Raw genomic sequence first — 16739 nt, 5'->3', positions numbered from 1 at the left:
AATTCAGCATTCAATATATAATAATATAGTATATAACAACCAACATGTAAACAGCACACAACACATGTTAATTAAGTAACGCAAGTTGATACAAGTACCGCAAAACACCATACAGTAACGTAAGTAGAACACTTGTGCAAAAAGTAACATCACAAAGTTTCCATTCATTAATAATAATAAGTTTCATACATCTGAATAAGTTCGTACAATACATAAGTGAAATATGAAACTACAACTAGATTACATCATGAAATCTAATACAAAAGGTCCTACGGTGAAGGTAGGTGTAGGATGTCTAAAACCTGAGCCAACTGCTCCTCGAGCTCAGTAACCCGAGCTCGGAGGATTCTCACCTCCCTTGTCAATTCCTCGACAGTGGAAGCTGGTGGGGCGGGTGGTGCTGGTGGTGCAGGTGGGGCCGGTGGAGCGGATGGTGCAGACCGCACGAAACGGGGTGCAGATGTCCCAGCTCCAGAAATAGTCAGCACGTAACGAGGTGCCTTACGTATCTGTGGGTCGGCAGGGTACGGCACAAGCCGCTTACGGGCAGTAACCCTCTGACGCCGACCAAAAGCATCAGTGAAAGCACGACCTCCATTCACCCCTAGAATGACGGTGCCGTCAGGACGATACCGCTTCTTCGGTGGGGTGGAGGGTGCCTGTATAGGTACGTCATCAAGGTTCTCTTCGTCGGAGTCACTGGAGTCATCTGTATAGGAGTCATCGGATGAAGGATCATCAGAATCATGTGGTGGTGACACGGGTGCCTGAACTGGTAGTCCGAAGGCGGCCAACATCTCTCTGTGTCTGAATGGCAGAATCGGCACTAAACGTCCATCTGGAGTGCGTCGGCACGGCATGCGCATATGGTTACGGAAAGTAAGTTTGATTTATGAAAGTAGTTTAAAACAAAGGCTGAATTCAGTCAGTCACCACGGCCTCTACCCTTTCTGAATTAAGGTGAGACCAGTGGCCATGGCTCCGTATATGAGTCCTTTAAGTGTGTTAAAATTTACAGAAGCAAACTCGTCTCGTTTGACCGTGGCGACGGTCTAAGTGCGAGTAGGTCAGAAATTTCTGCACAACGTTAAAAGGACATAGTGACGATCGGAGGGCCATAAATCCTAAACCGTAACTCGGATTAAGACGAGTCCTATATGAAAAGTTATCTACTCGAACAGAGCTATTTGAAAATCATAATCACAACAGCACAGGTCTACTGGTCTATTACTGAAACAGCAGAACAGTAGGCAGAGAACAGTAAGCAGAAAAATAATGGGTTCCGGTGGGTTTGGTGTTTGATGTTCATCATGGTTCTCATCCTTGATGCCTATAGCTTCAAGTGTACAACTCATTGATGTGTTTACATCATATTGACCAATATTTGACCATCATAACCCAAGTGCAAGTCTAAGACATGAAGCACAACTCACTTAAGTGTTGCAAGTGTTTTGATGAACCAAAGTTACATCAAAGTCTTAGATCTAACACATACATGAATTTTAAGACTAATAATAAGTTACAAACTTGAAAATGAACTTACGAAATCAAGATCTTAAGTTGTAGAACATCGTTCTTAGTTTGATCTTGAAGATCCAAGACTCAAAATTCTAGATCTAACATAAATGTACAAAGTTATAATTAAAAAGTTTCATTTATATGTTCTTGAACTTTAAAGTAAATTTTAAGTTCAAGATTAATGAGATCAAGGTTAACTAGTAACACTTGACCAATAATAACCAACAAACATGAATTTAAAGTGCAAGAATGAAGAAGTAAACTAAGTAAACATGTAAAAGGTTCATGGTTGTTCATACTTTTAAAGATTCAACCAAAGTTTGATCTTTAAGTAAAGTAAACATTAAGTTACTTCAAGAACTACAAGTATGTTTTTAATCAACACATGAACTTGAAATCTTTTAAGAAAGTATATGTAGAACATATCTAGTAAGTTTATGTTCTTGTTGTTCTTGTAAAACAAGATAAAAGAAGAATCAAACTAAAAAGTTTATTCTTGTAACATGTAAGTAAGTAACAACAATTTACAAAGACAAGTAGTTAAACAATAATCAAGAACAAGTAACAAACAACAAAGAACAACAAATGATGATGATGATCATGTAGCTTTAAGCTACGGTTTTGGTGAAGAACAAGAGGAGAAAAAAAAGAAGTTCTTGTTACTTAAAAGTATGAAGAGAAAAGAGAGAAAGTTTGAGAGAAAGTAATTGCAAGTTAAGTGTGTGTGTTTTGAATGAAAGAGTAAAATGAATACTAGTGAGTATGTAGTGTAAAAAAAATTAAAACACCACTAAATGGCCACAAAGGCCTTCGGCATTCAGCAGAAAAGGGAGGGGGAAGTTTGTTCTTTGGTTACTAGCTTGTAAAGTTCATTAAAGTTGGTTACAAGGTGGTATGTGCATGGGGAGGAGAAGTAACAAGATTTCAAGGCTAGTTAAGTCTTCTAGTTTGGTTCCAAGTAACACTTACATATTAATGATGGGCTAAATAATCCTTGTGAGATGTAGGGTGGGCTTCTAAAGTCCAATAACACTAGAAAAGGCCCAAGTTCAAATAAAAGCCCAAGTATACATGTAATTAACAAGTTAATCCAATTAAAAGCCCAAGTAACTAACTAACAACTTTAGTTAATTAAAATGATTAATAAAACTAATCATGAATGTAAATAATATGTGAAAATATTATTCGTGTAAGTTTCGTGTGTCACAAGGACATTTCGGGCAATTAAAGTCAAGTTCGGGCAATCATGGCAACATGTAATTGTAATAACATACATTCGTTTTATCACACGTATCAATAATAACAATTATTAATAAATAAACGTTGGAAAATCCAAGGTCGTTACATAAGGGGATGCGCGGATGAGAAGATACGTGAACCCTTGGTCATAAAGAATGGTTTACTCCAAGTGAAAAGAATCTCAAAAATGATTTCTTGTACCTCAATATACTGATTCATAGAGAGGATGTTTACGAGGGTGTTGCGATTAGCCGTGAAATATTAAGAGTAGAACCCCACCTAGTGCCTTTCCTACAATGGGGTGACCACTGAGTGTACCTCAGAAAACTGATTTATCGGCCCGCGTTTTTTCTATGTCTAACCTTAAAAGGAATATTTTATGAGCGCAAAGACTTCCTAACAAATTTTATAAAACTGCCATCCAAAGTGGCTCAAGAGTTTTTAACAAGGATCTTAATGGTAAGCTTCATCCCTAACAGAGGGCGAGAAGAAGTGTGATTCATACATGGTGTAGTCTAATACAAAAACCTTTAATAAAATCAACCAAGGAAGTTTTGAAAAACCTTTGAACGTTTGATGTGACAACATAAATGAAGTTCTTAGTAAATTTAGAAGTATGTACAACGTGTACCATTTTGCACAAAACTATTTGACTTAAGTTAAACAACTCAATAAAGGAGCGATTTTTAAAGAATTTGAAGGTATCACTTAGTATGTACTAACCAAAATAAGTAAAGGTAAACTTGTTAACTTAATTATATACATACATATATGATTTTATAAATCGCATAAGTGATAGAAAAATTTTATTACTTTCATTTGTCCATAAATCTCGCGAGGACCGCACAAATAAACAACGTGTAAAAATTTTGATAAACATAGTTTTTCGTAATTCAGAGGTTACGAGTTGAAAAATATCGAGTGAAAAATCCTTGAATCATCGGGTGACATGTTACTAGGTAATGAAAACTAATGAATTAAATGTAGTTTTGATAATTATCAGGACATAAGTCTTTGGGCCAAAAATGTTCACGTGCGAAGCCGTTGCTAAAAAGTGAGGTATGAAGGATAGAGCATGAGGATAAGAAGTTAATAGCTTCTTGACTTTGTATAATGCCAAACAGGTTATGAATAATATTAAAGTCGGAATACTGGTGGTGTTAATATCACTAAATGAGAATCTTTTGGAATAAGTCAGGACTTAGAGTTATGTAAGAAAGAACGTCGTTCTAACTGGTATGGCAAATAAGATCCCTGGGGTAACGCAATAATCTTGAATGGTTTAAGTGTTAGTGGATGCCCAAAGGCTCTGCATGACGTGGCAGTAAGTGCCTTTATCACACACACACACACATGAATCTCTCGATTTCGACGGTTGTAAAGTCTTCATGATGACTTGGATACGAGTAACACTAAAAATTTTGTATAACAAGCAACAAAATTTTTATAGAAATCTTTTAAGGTGACAATGTAAGAAAGAAAATGAAGTTCTTAGTAAACATGTACTATTCTAAGTAAAATATCTTTTGAATAAAAGAATTGATTTGTAAAAGTGAAAGTAAAATTTCACATGTACTAGTCAAAAATAAGTAATTATTTACTTTATTATATATAACATATATGATTTCTAAAATTTGTACGAATGGCAAAGAAATAAATTTATTTTTATAAAACTTTGAGAGGATCGCACAATAAAATAGTGTGTGTAAAATTTTGGCAAATAAAATTTTCATATATCAGAGGTTACAAGTTGAAAAAAGATTGATGAGGATCGAGTAAAAGATTTTTAAAAATTTCGGGTGATATTTGAGCAACAATGTTACGAGGTAATGTTAACTATTGAATTTAAATGTGGTTGATGACTATTAGTAGGGGCATAAGTCCTTCGACCAAAAATGCTAAAGTGTGAAGCTGTTGCTTATAAGTGAGATACGAATGGGAGAGTATGAGGATGAGAATTAACCACCCATTGATTTTGAAAAAAAAATTGAACTGGTGATAATGCTAAAAACGAACATATATTTCATAGCATTATCCCTCAAGAAAGACAAGCTTTTGGTTGCAATTGTTCTATTTACAAGTGATATTCGTTTAAATAATAAAAGGTGAAGACAAAAGACAGATTTGACAAATTGAAGACGCAAACGACCAAAAAGCTCAAAAGTACAAAGTACAATCAAAGTGGTTCAAATTATTGATGAGAAACGTCTCAAAATTACAAGAGTACAAGACGCAAAACGCAAAGTACAATATATTAAACAGTACAAAAGGACGTTCGAAAATCCGGAACCGGGACCAGAGTCAACTCTCAACGCTCGACGCAACGGACTAAAAATTACAAGTCAACTATGCACATGAATATAATATAATATATAATTAATTCTTAAAATTATATATATATTATATTATTTAATAAAACCGTCGGCAAACAAGAAAACAAATCTGTGTGAGCTGGAAAAGCAGGCCATGCGATCGCATGGCCTGGAAGTGCAATTTTCATGCGGTCGCATGACCCCAATTGTCAGGCCACATCTATAAATTTCGCGTGTTTTGGCTGAAATTAACACATCTTTTTCTTTCTCCATCTCTCAAACGTATATATATATATATATATATATATATATATATATATATATATATATATATATATATATATATATATATATATATATATTATAATTTTAATTTTAATTTTAATTTTAATAATAATAAGGGTATGTTAGCGAATGTTGTAAGGGTGTAAGTCGAAATTTTGTCCGTGTAACGCTACGCTATTTTTAATCATTGTAAGTTATGTTCAACCTTTTTAAATTAATGTCTCGTAGCTAAGTTATTATTATGCTTATTTAAATTGAAGTAATCGTGATGTTGGGCTGAATATTAAGACGGGATAATTGGGCTTTGTACCATAATTGGGGTTTGGACAAAAGAACGACACTTGTGGAAATTAGACTATGGGCTATTAATGGGCTTTATATTTGTTTAATTAAATGATAGTTTGTTAATTTAATATAAAGATTTACAATTGGACGTACCTATAAATAACCATATACACTCGATCAGACACGATGGGCGGGATATTTATAAGTACTAATAATCGTTCATTTAACCGGACACGGGAATGGATTAATAGTTAATGGACTTATTAAAACAGGGGTGAATTACATACAAGGACACTTGGTGTAATTATAGTTTAAGTCCCCAATTAGTTGGAATATTTGACTTCGGATATAAGGATAATTTGACGAGGACACTCGCACTTTATATTTATGACTGATTGACTGTTATGGACAAAAACCAGACGGACATATTGAATAATCCAGGACAAAGGACATTTAACCCATGGTAATAAAACTAAATTCAACACGTCAAACATCATGATTACAGAAGTTTAAATAAGCATAATTCCTTTATTTCATATTTAATTGCACATTTAATTATCGCAATTTTATTTTATCGCACTTTAATTGTAATTTTAATTATTGCACTTTTTAATTATCGCAATTTCATTATCATTATTTTCTTTACGCTTAAAATTAAGTTATATTTATTTTTAATATTTTACATTAGGTTTTAACTGCGACTAAAGTTTTAAAATCGACAAACCGGTCATTAAACAGTAAAAACCCCCTTTTATAATAATAATACTACTTATATATATTTATATATTTACAAATATAGTTTTAAAAATATAGCTTTAAACTTGGCTAAGATCCCTGTGGAACGAACCGGACTTACTAAAAACTACACTACTGTACGATTAGGTACACTGCCTATAAGTGTTGTAGCAAGGTTTAGGTATATCCACTCTATAAATAAATAAATAACTTGTGTAAAATTGTATCGTATTTAATAGTATTTTGTAGTAAAAATATAACTATTTTGTATCCCTTCACTTTAACATCAAGTATTTTTGGTGCCGCTGCCGGGGACTGCTTAAACGCCGGAAGCGAGATGCTATAAAAAAAAAAGATTCTTAGTTTACTTTTGTAAAAATACGCTTTTGTAAAAATACGTTTTAGTTATTAAAAAAAACAAAATATATATTTTTAAGAGTTTGTTTAAAATATATAAATTATAAAATATTTCTATTTCTATTTTAGTTTGTAAAAATATATATATATATATATATATATATATATATATATATATATATATATATATATATATATATATATATATATATATATATATATATATATATATATATATATATATATATATATATATATATATATATATATATATATATATATATAAGTTTTAATTTATTATACTTTATTTAATTATATAAAAAAATTATCAAGTAATCTGGCCGAGTATTGTAGCAGCCCAAATTCTGGCCCGAAACCCTAGCCCATGCGATCGCATGGAATTATAACTTCGAAGTCATGCGATCGCATGGCTTGATTTGACAGGCCTGGTTCCTTAACTGGTACGATTAGGGTTAGTTAATAATAATTATTATTATTAATTAAAACCTAATTAGGTTTTTATTTATTTATTATTTAATTTTAGTTTTATTATTATTTTGTATTATTTAGTTTTAATCTAGTTTTAATTAATATATAAAATTAATAGTTCTATAAAATAAATAAAATAAAAATAATATTTTTATAAAAATTGTACTTTTTACAACTTTAAGTTTATTTTTATATTTTGTATCTTTTTATTTGTTTTAGCGTAATATTTATATTTTTTGCTCGTAATTAGTTTTAATATAGTATTTGCCGTAGTTATTTTTATTTCTAGACTCTTAGGCTTTGCCGTAAAATCCCTTTAGTACTTTTTCTATAGACTAAGATTTAGGTGCTTTAGAATTTTGCGACGCCGTTTTTAGATTTTACCTTTTTAAGTTATTGCCGTTTTGGATATAGTATTTCCTTTAAGCTTTAATACCTTTAGACGTAACTTTTAATTCTTAGTTTTTAGACTTTTAAGTTTCGACGTGCTACGTTCTTTTTATTATTTTTCGACCTTTTATTTTTCGACCTTTTATTTTTCGACGTTTTCCGACGCGCTCTTTTTCTTTCTTATTTCTCGACGCTCTAGTTTTTAGGACATAGAATTTTCTATTTCTTCTCTAAAATTTCTTTAAATTTCGACGAAAAATTATTTTAAGCGGTTAAATTGATAGACATCCAAATTTTCTGCTTCGTAGTAATAGTTGGATTTGTTAGTGGCTGCGTTGTGAGCTTCCGATTTAAAGGGTTCTGGCTCCCTGCTACATCTTTTGGCTATTCGAAACGTGGGCAAAAGCAGAAAAGTCTATTAATTTGATAGCTTATATAATTTTTATCTTTTATAACTAATAGGATATTCTGTGAATGCACCGAGCAAAACGTTCACCACCTTTTATACGTTCACCACCTGTAACTCGATCAAGACATCTAGCCAATATTGTCGCCGTTGATTTTTCTTTAGAATCGTTATCTAGTCAACCAAGTACTCCAATTCAAGTTTTCGATAATCCATTTTTTGAACCCGACCTCACAATTGAGAATCCGGAGGATATTCAGGGACAATTCAGAGATCCTGAGCCATTAATCTTTCCTCCGGAACCACCAATCATTCAAACAGAGATTGTTGAGGAACAAACCATTAAATCAGAATCCTCTAGTGATTCAGATTCAACAAATTCAATCATGGAAAATCTGGAACCTCTAAGTATGGAAGATCGAATGAGAGCTAAACGCACTGGCCAAGGTCACGCAATTACTCAACCAGACATTAATGCGCCAGATTATGAAATCAAAGGACAAATCCTACATATGGTAACTAATCAATGCCAATTTAGTGGTGTGCCGAAGGAAGATCCAAATGAACATCTTCGAACCTTTAATAGGATTTGTACTTTATTCAAAATAAGAGAAGTGGAGGATGAACAAATCTATCTCATGTTATTTCCCTGGACTTTAAAGGGAGAAGCCAAAGATTGGTTAGAATCGTTACCTGAAGGGGCGATTGACACATGGGATGTTTTAGTTGAAAATTTTCTTAAACAATTTTTTCCGGCATCTAAAGCCTTAAGACTTCAAGGAGAAATTGTTACGTTCACACAAAAGCCAAATGAAACTCTATATGAAGCGTGGACAAGATTTGGAAAGTTATTAAGAGGATGTCCGCAACATGGTTTAGACACTTATCAAATAGTACAAATATTCTACCAAGGATGCGACATCACTACAAGAAAACACATTGATATAGCAGCTGGTGGTTCCATTATGAAGAAAACCGCAACTGAAGCTTACAAAATTATTGATAACACGGCTTCCCACTCACATGAGTGGCATCAAGAAAAAGATATCGTTACATCATTTGAAGCAGCTAGAGCCGATTCTAGCCATGACTTCGATTCCATTTCTGCAAAGATAGATGCTGTCGAGAGACGAATGTAAAAGATGACTAAAGATATTCACTCAATAAGAATTAGTTGTGAGCAGTGTGGAGGATCACATTTGACAAAAGATTGTCTCAGTATTGAACAAACAATGGAATAAAGAGAGAATGTTTCATACATGAACCAAAGGCCTGGAAATAATTATCAGAATAATTATCAACCGCCAAGACTAATCTACAATCAAAATCAGAATTATAACCGAAATGTTCCATACAACAATCAACAAGGTCCTAGCAATCAACAAGTATCTAACAATACTTACAATCAGCAAAGACCTATTTTTCAAAATAAACCACCACAAAACGATGATAAAAAGCCAAATTTAGAAGATATGATGTCGAAGCTAGTTGAATCTCAAACGCAGTTTTTCACATCTCAGAAACAAACCAATGAACAAAATGCCCAAGCATTTAGAAATCAACAAGCTTCTATTCAAAATTTGAAACAAGAAGTGAGCAACCTAGCAAGGTTAATAAGTGAAAGAAAACCGGGAAGTCTACCTAGCGATACAAATGCTAACCCCCGGAATGAAACAGCTAAAGCCATCACCACAAGAAGTGGTATTACACTTAAACCACCTGAAATACCTGTAATTTCTGATGACTCTATTCCTACTCCACAAGAACCACAATCTGAGCAAGATAAGGAAACAAAATCGGTAGTTGAAAAGGTTAATGAAGATAACACAGTTAAGGCTAAACCTTATGTTAAACCATACCAACCACCACTTCCTTACCCAAGTAAAATGAGAAAAGAAAGACTTGAAGCCGAGCAATCCAAATTCTTGGATATGTTTAAATAAATAAATGTAAATCTTCCTTTCATTAATGTGATTTCGGGAATGCCTAGATATGCTAAATTCTTGAAAGATCTAATCACAAATAGAAAGAAAATGGAAGAACTCTCGGCTGTTACTATGAATGCTAATTGTTCTGCAGTGCTGTTGAATAAAATATCAGAAAAATTATATGATCCAGGAAGTTTCACAATTCCATGTTTTCTGGGTAGTCTTAGTTCAATAGAAGCATTGGTAGACTTAGGTGCTAGTATAAATCTAATGACGTATTCACTATACGCTAAACTAGACCTTGGAGAATTGAAACCAACACGAATAAGCATACAACTAGCCGATCGATCAGTAAAATATCCTAGAGGGATAATGGAGAACATGCTAGCTAAAGTTGGTACTTTAGTATTTCCAGTAGATTTTGTTATTCTAGACATGGAAGAAGATTCTCGAGTTCCTCTCATATTAGGAAGACCATTCTTAAACACGGCTAAAGCAATAATAGACGTGTTCGGTAAGAAGCTGACCCTAAGTATAGAGGACGAGAGTGTTACCTTTTTAGTTGATAGAGCCATGCAACAACCGCAATCTGCAGATGATACATGTTGTAACGACCCTGGATTTTCCAACGCGTATTTATTAATAATTATTATTATTAATACGTGTGATTAAACGAATGCATGTTATTACGTTTACATGTTGCCTTGATTGCCCGTACTTGACTTTTAAGTGCCCGAAACGTCTTTGTGACACATGAAACTTCACGAATAATATTTCTAGATATTATTTGCATTCATGATTAAGATTTATTAATCATTTTAATTAACTAACGTTATTAGTTAATTACTTGGGCTTTAATTAGGTTTACTTGTTATTATTGGAACTTGGGCTTGTTTTAAGTTAATGGACACTTGACTTTGGGCTTACAAGCCCACCCTACATTATTAATGAACTACTTAGCCCATGTCTTTCAAAGTGTAAGTATCATTTAGGGAGTTAACTAGTTAGTTGAAAGAATTAGAATCTAGTTAACTAGTTATCCCCATGTAACCACCTCTTTTAACCACCTTTTATGAGCTTTACCATGCATGGATCAACAAACATTTCACTCCCCTATTTGGGGCTGCAAACCGTGGGTTTAGAGGACCCTTTAGGGGTGTTTGTGTTTCATTTTTCATCACTTGATTTCTCTCATTCTCTCACAACTTCAAACACTCTCAAACTTGCATTTCATTTTCTCTCACATTTCTCTCTTCTTGTAAGTGTTTGAACAACTTTTCTTCCTTCTTTTCTTTAATCAAAACCGAAACATAGACTCCCATTAATCATCATCATCTTTTGTTACTTGAATACTTGTTTGTTATTATTACTTACTTACTTTGTTGTTGTTGTTGTTGTTGTTTACTTACATGCTTTCAAGAATTAAACTTACTAGTTTCTTTCTTCTTTTATCTTGTAATTTCAAGAACACAACAAGAACATAAACTTACTAGTTATGTTCTACATATACTCTCTTAAAAGATTGCAAGTTCATGTGTTGATTTAACTCATACTTGAAGTTCATGAAGTAAACTTTAAAGTTTACTTTCTAAAGATCAAACCTTGGTTTGAATCTTTAAAGTATGAACAACCATGAACATTTTTCTTGTTTATTTAGTTACTACTTCATATTATGCACTTAATATTCATGTTGTTGGTTTGTTGGTCAAATGTTACTAGTTAACTTTGATCTTATACTTCTCGAAACTTAAAGTTAACTTTATAAGTTTTCAAGAACATAGAAGTTTAACTTACTAGTTATAACTTCACATACTTGTAATGGATCTAAGTTCTATAGCTTATGGTCTACTTAATTTGTCATAAACAAGAGCTTTAAATCCTACATACACTATACTTGATGATAATCTAAGTTTTGTAACTTTTGGTTTCATTAAAGTAAAGACTCATGTGTTAGTACTTATGATTTAACTTAAAAACTTTAGATCAAGACTTTTGAGTCTTGGATCTTCAAGATCAAACTAAGAACTATGTTCTACTACTTATGATCTTGATTAGTTAGTTTATTTTCAAGTTTATAGTTCAATGTTACTTTTATAGTTCATGTAAGTGTCAAACCTAAGACTTTGATGTAACTTTGGTTCATCAAACTACATGCAACTCTTAAGTGAGTTGTGCTTCATGTCTTAGACTTGCACTAGTGTTATGATGGTCAAGACTTGGTTAAGATGATGTAAACACATCCATGAGTTGTACACTTGAAGCTATATGCATCAAGAATGAGAACCATGATGAACATCAAGCACCAAGACCACCGGAACCCTTTTAAGCTTACTGTTTCTGTCCAAAAGCTACTGATCCGATGTTTTTGTAATAGATCAGTAGTCCTGGGATGTTCTAACCTCGATTTTTTGATAGAACTTTTCGAGTAGATAATTTTTCATATAAGACTCGTCTTCATCCGAGTTACGGTTTAGGATTTATGGCCCTCCGATCGTCACTAGGTCCTTTTAACGTTGTGCAGAAATTTCAGACCTACTCGCACTTATACCATTGCCACGGTCAAACGAAGACAAGTTAGCTTCTAAAATTTTTACCATACTTAAATGACTCATATACGGAGCCATGGCCACTGGTCTCACCTCTGTTCGGTTTGTGTAGAGGCCGTGGTGACTGATCCAAATCAGCCTTTTTTTTAAACTTCATTCATGAACGAACCTTACTTGTTACCTTTTGTTTGATGATGATTGATGATGACCCTTATGACCTTAATTACATACATATGAACCTTTTTAGACTACTTACTGACTTAGTACTATTTGACTTAGGTTGAGGACTTCGGACCGTTTGATGGAATTCATCACATAAACAAGTTTTATAAACATGCATGTTATTAGATTTAAAGCGGAAGCATTTGATAGCATGAAAAACTTATATATATGTGTTTAACCTTTTTAAACATGAATTCCATGATAAATAAAGTCTTGAAAATATGCTCAAAATTAAAAGTGCTAGTTAAGGGTGTTTATACCTTCTCCTAAAATGGAGGTTGAAGAAGTAAGATGAAGATGATGAACTAGCTAGTTTCTCACTTGAAACCTCAAGCCTTTGATACCCACAAACCTTTATGTATCAACACCATTCTTTGGTTAGGATTTAAGACACCAAATGCAAGCAAAAATCAATTGAAGAATCCCTTTCTTCCTCCCCAAAATTTCGGCCAAAGGATGAACAAGGAGAGAGTTTTGATTTCAAATTTGCAAGTAATAATGTTGTGTGTTGTGTGTTGGAATGTGCAAGTAGGTGGAGTGTAGTAATAACAAAAGGCAAGCATGGGGAGGCTCTCTTGGAGTCCCCAAAACCGCCACCTTCCCACCTCTTTTTTTTTTTTTTTTTTTTTTTTTTGTTGTTGTCCATTTTATAAACTTGTCTAGTTAAAACCCCATGTTACTTGCACATTATTAATATAAATATATGTACATGTTTTAACCTTCATAAACCACTTATAAAGTTAAATATATTACTTGCACATGTATATATATATATATATATATATATATATATATATATATATATATATATATATATATATATATATATATATATATATATATATATATATATATGTATAATTTTATAAACCACTTTATAAAATTATAACACACATATAAGTTTAATCATTAATAATTAAACTTGTACTTATAATCATCCAAATAATTATTTCTTGCATTTCATCTTTAGAAAACCAATTTCTAAAGTCTAAGTGTCAAGTATTCATTTTAAAGATCCACTCTTTAAAACAAATACATAAGAGTGTTGACGGTTTGTTATTGGGTATGACCCGACTTGGATCATAACATATTGGCCACATTAATTAATTATGTCTCTCGGGCATATGAAATACCTTCAATCTCCCACTTGCACGAGAAACATAAGGAATTAATGCAAGTGACGGATACCACCTAACGACCGTCCATCACCCCCAATGTGTTATGACTTGGTGCCATTCAATAACATCATCCCTTTCGAGTTCCCATCTCGAATATGATTTAGGTGAATCTTTCAATATATCCTTTCGTCCTAGATGTCATGTTAAATCCAAGAGACATAGAATGATCACTCTCATATAGATTTAACTTTATCAGGCCTTAGACATCCGACTCTCAACGAATAAGAGGGACAAATTCCATCTTGACTACATACGTTCCAGACACTACACCTTGTACCATACCTGAAGCCTCCCTTATGAGCTACCTTTTCAGAATAGCAAAGGAAAGAATCAAGGCACAATATTTGGTGAATATCTGAACCCAATATGTGTCTCAGGTCAGAGGATATAATGATATTCTCCTTTACTCAAGATTACATGTGATCAACCACAAAGGCTCCATATAGTAAATCTTGAGAGCGGGTCTTCCAATATTTGTGTCCCACAAATATCTATGAACCTTAGTCGCAACCTTGCCCCACATTCACCATTTGAATGCTAACCAATCCAAGTTCATAATAGTCCAGACCTCACACTTGTTCCCACAAATGTGATCAACTACGGAATTCAGAATAATAGTTTATTCATGGATAAAATATGCAAAATTGGAACATGACTCATAAATAAATTAATACCATAATTATATTAATGAGTTTGAACTAATTCATTCCGTTACAATACATAAAATAGATCATTTCCAATCACTAGAATATCGAAGCCCTAATGCACAAACATGTCCCTCATGTTTTGGCCCATGTAAAAGCTTCGTGAGTGGATCCGCAACATTATGATCTGTGTGAACTTTGTGAATACATATCTTTCCCTTTTCAACCTCATCCCTAATGTAGTTGAATCTCCTCTCAATGTGACGAGTCTTTTGATGAGCACGAGGTTCCTTGATTTGAGCAATCGCACCCTCGTTGTCACAAAAGATCTCAAGAGGGTCCTGAATGGAAGGGACCACTCCTAAGTCGTCGATGAATTTCTTCATCCATGCAGCTTCCTGGGCTGCCAATGAGGCGGCAATGTACTCCGACTCTGTAGTGGATAACGCAACAACTTCCTGTTTTGAGCTCTTCCAAGAGACCGCACCACCATTCAACATGAAGACATAACCGGATTGTGATCGAGAGTCATCTCGATCAGTTTGGAAACTCGCGTCCATGTAACCTTTTACAGCGAGTTCCTCCTCACCAGACCCATATATTAGAAACATATCCTTAGTCCTTCTAAGGTATTTCAATATACATTTAACCGCAGTCCAATGACTATTTCCTGGGTTATTCTGGTATCTACTTGTCAAGCTTAAAGCGCATGACACATCCGGTCTAGTACATATCATTGCATACATGATAGACCCAATAGCAGATGCGTATGGGACTTTCTTCATTCTCTCTTTTTCATCTTTCGTGGTAGGACACTGAGATGAACTGAGAACGGTTCCCTTTTGAATAGGTACCAAACCTTTCTTAGAGTTTTCCATCTTGAACCTTTTCAAGATTTTATCAATGTATGTACTTTGACTTAAACCTATCAATCTCTTAGATCTATTCCTATAGATCCCAATCCCCAATATGTATTGTGCTTCTCCAAGATCCTTAATGGAGAAGCAACTTATTAGCCAAGTTTTGACTTCTTGCATTGTGGTAATATCATTCCCAAACAATAATATATCATCCACATATAGCACAAGGAACATTATAGAGCTCCCACTAGCCTTCTTGTATACACAAGCTTCATCACTATTTTTAATGAAGCCAAATTTCTTTGCCTCTTCATTAAAACGATGATTCCACATTCTAGATGCTTGTTTCAATCCGTAGATTGATTTCTTTAACTTGCATACCTTTTTAGGATTTTTCGGATCAACAAAACCTTCGGGCTGTACCATATAGACATCTTCCTCAAGATATCCATTTAGGAAAGTGGTTTTGACATCCATTTGCCATATTTCATAGTCATAGTGAGCAGCAATGGCAAATAATATCCTAATAGACTTTAGCATTGCCACTGGCGAGAAAGTTTCATCATAGTCAACCCCTTGAGTTTGAGTGAAACCTTTTGCTACAAGTCTAGCTTTGTATGTATCCAAGTTTCCATGTATGTCGGTTTTCATCTTGAAAAGCCATTTGCAATCAACTAGCTTAGAGCTAGGAGGTTGCACAACAAGTTCCCAAACTTGGTTTTCATACATGGATTGCATCTCGGCGTTCATGGCTTCCTGCCATTTATCTTTATCAATCCTTGATAAAGCATATTTGTAGTTTGTCGGTTCATCCAAATCAACCGTATAGCAACCATCCACGAGAAACCCATATCTCTCGGGAGGATTACTAATCCTACTAGATCTTCGAACGTCTTGTGTACCTTGATCATCCACTTGATCATTTTCAACATCCTCATGTTGAGTACTAGTGCCAACCAATTGTGTATCATCGGCTTGATCTTATACCTCTACAAGATCTATCTTCCTTTCACCATCACCTTCCATAAGGAATTTGGTTTCAAGGAATTCCGCTTTTCGAGCAACAAATACCGTTTGCTCGGATGGATCATAGAAGTAATATCCCATGTCATCTTTGGGATATCCTATGAAGATACACTTTGTGGATCGAGCATGTAGCTTATTAGCTACATAACGCTTAGGATAAGCTTCACATCCCCATACTTTTAAGTATGAAAGAGAAGGTGGTTTTCCAAACCACATCTCATGAGGAGTTCGTTCCACTTTCTTGGTTGGGGCCATATTTAAAATACGAGCCGCGGAGCTTAGACAATAACCCCAAAATGATAGAGGTAACGAGCTTCTT

Source organism: Rutidosis leptorrhynchoides, chromosome 5 (assembly GCF_046630445.1).
Source record: "Rutidosis leptorrhynchoides isolate AG116_Rl617_1_P2 chromosome 5, CSIRO_AGI_Rlap_v1, whole genome shotgun sequence".
In the NCBI taxonomy this organism is placed as follows: domain Eukaryota; kingdom Viridiplantae; phylum Streptophyta; class Magnoliopsida; order Asterales; family Asteraceae; genus Rutidosis; species Rutidosis leptorrhynchoides.
The sequence above is the reverse complement of the archived record's forward strand: the minus strand, read 5'-3'. Positions refer to the sequence as shown.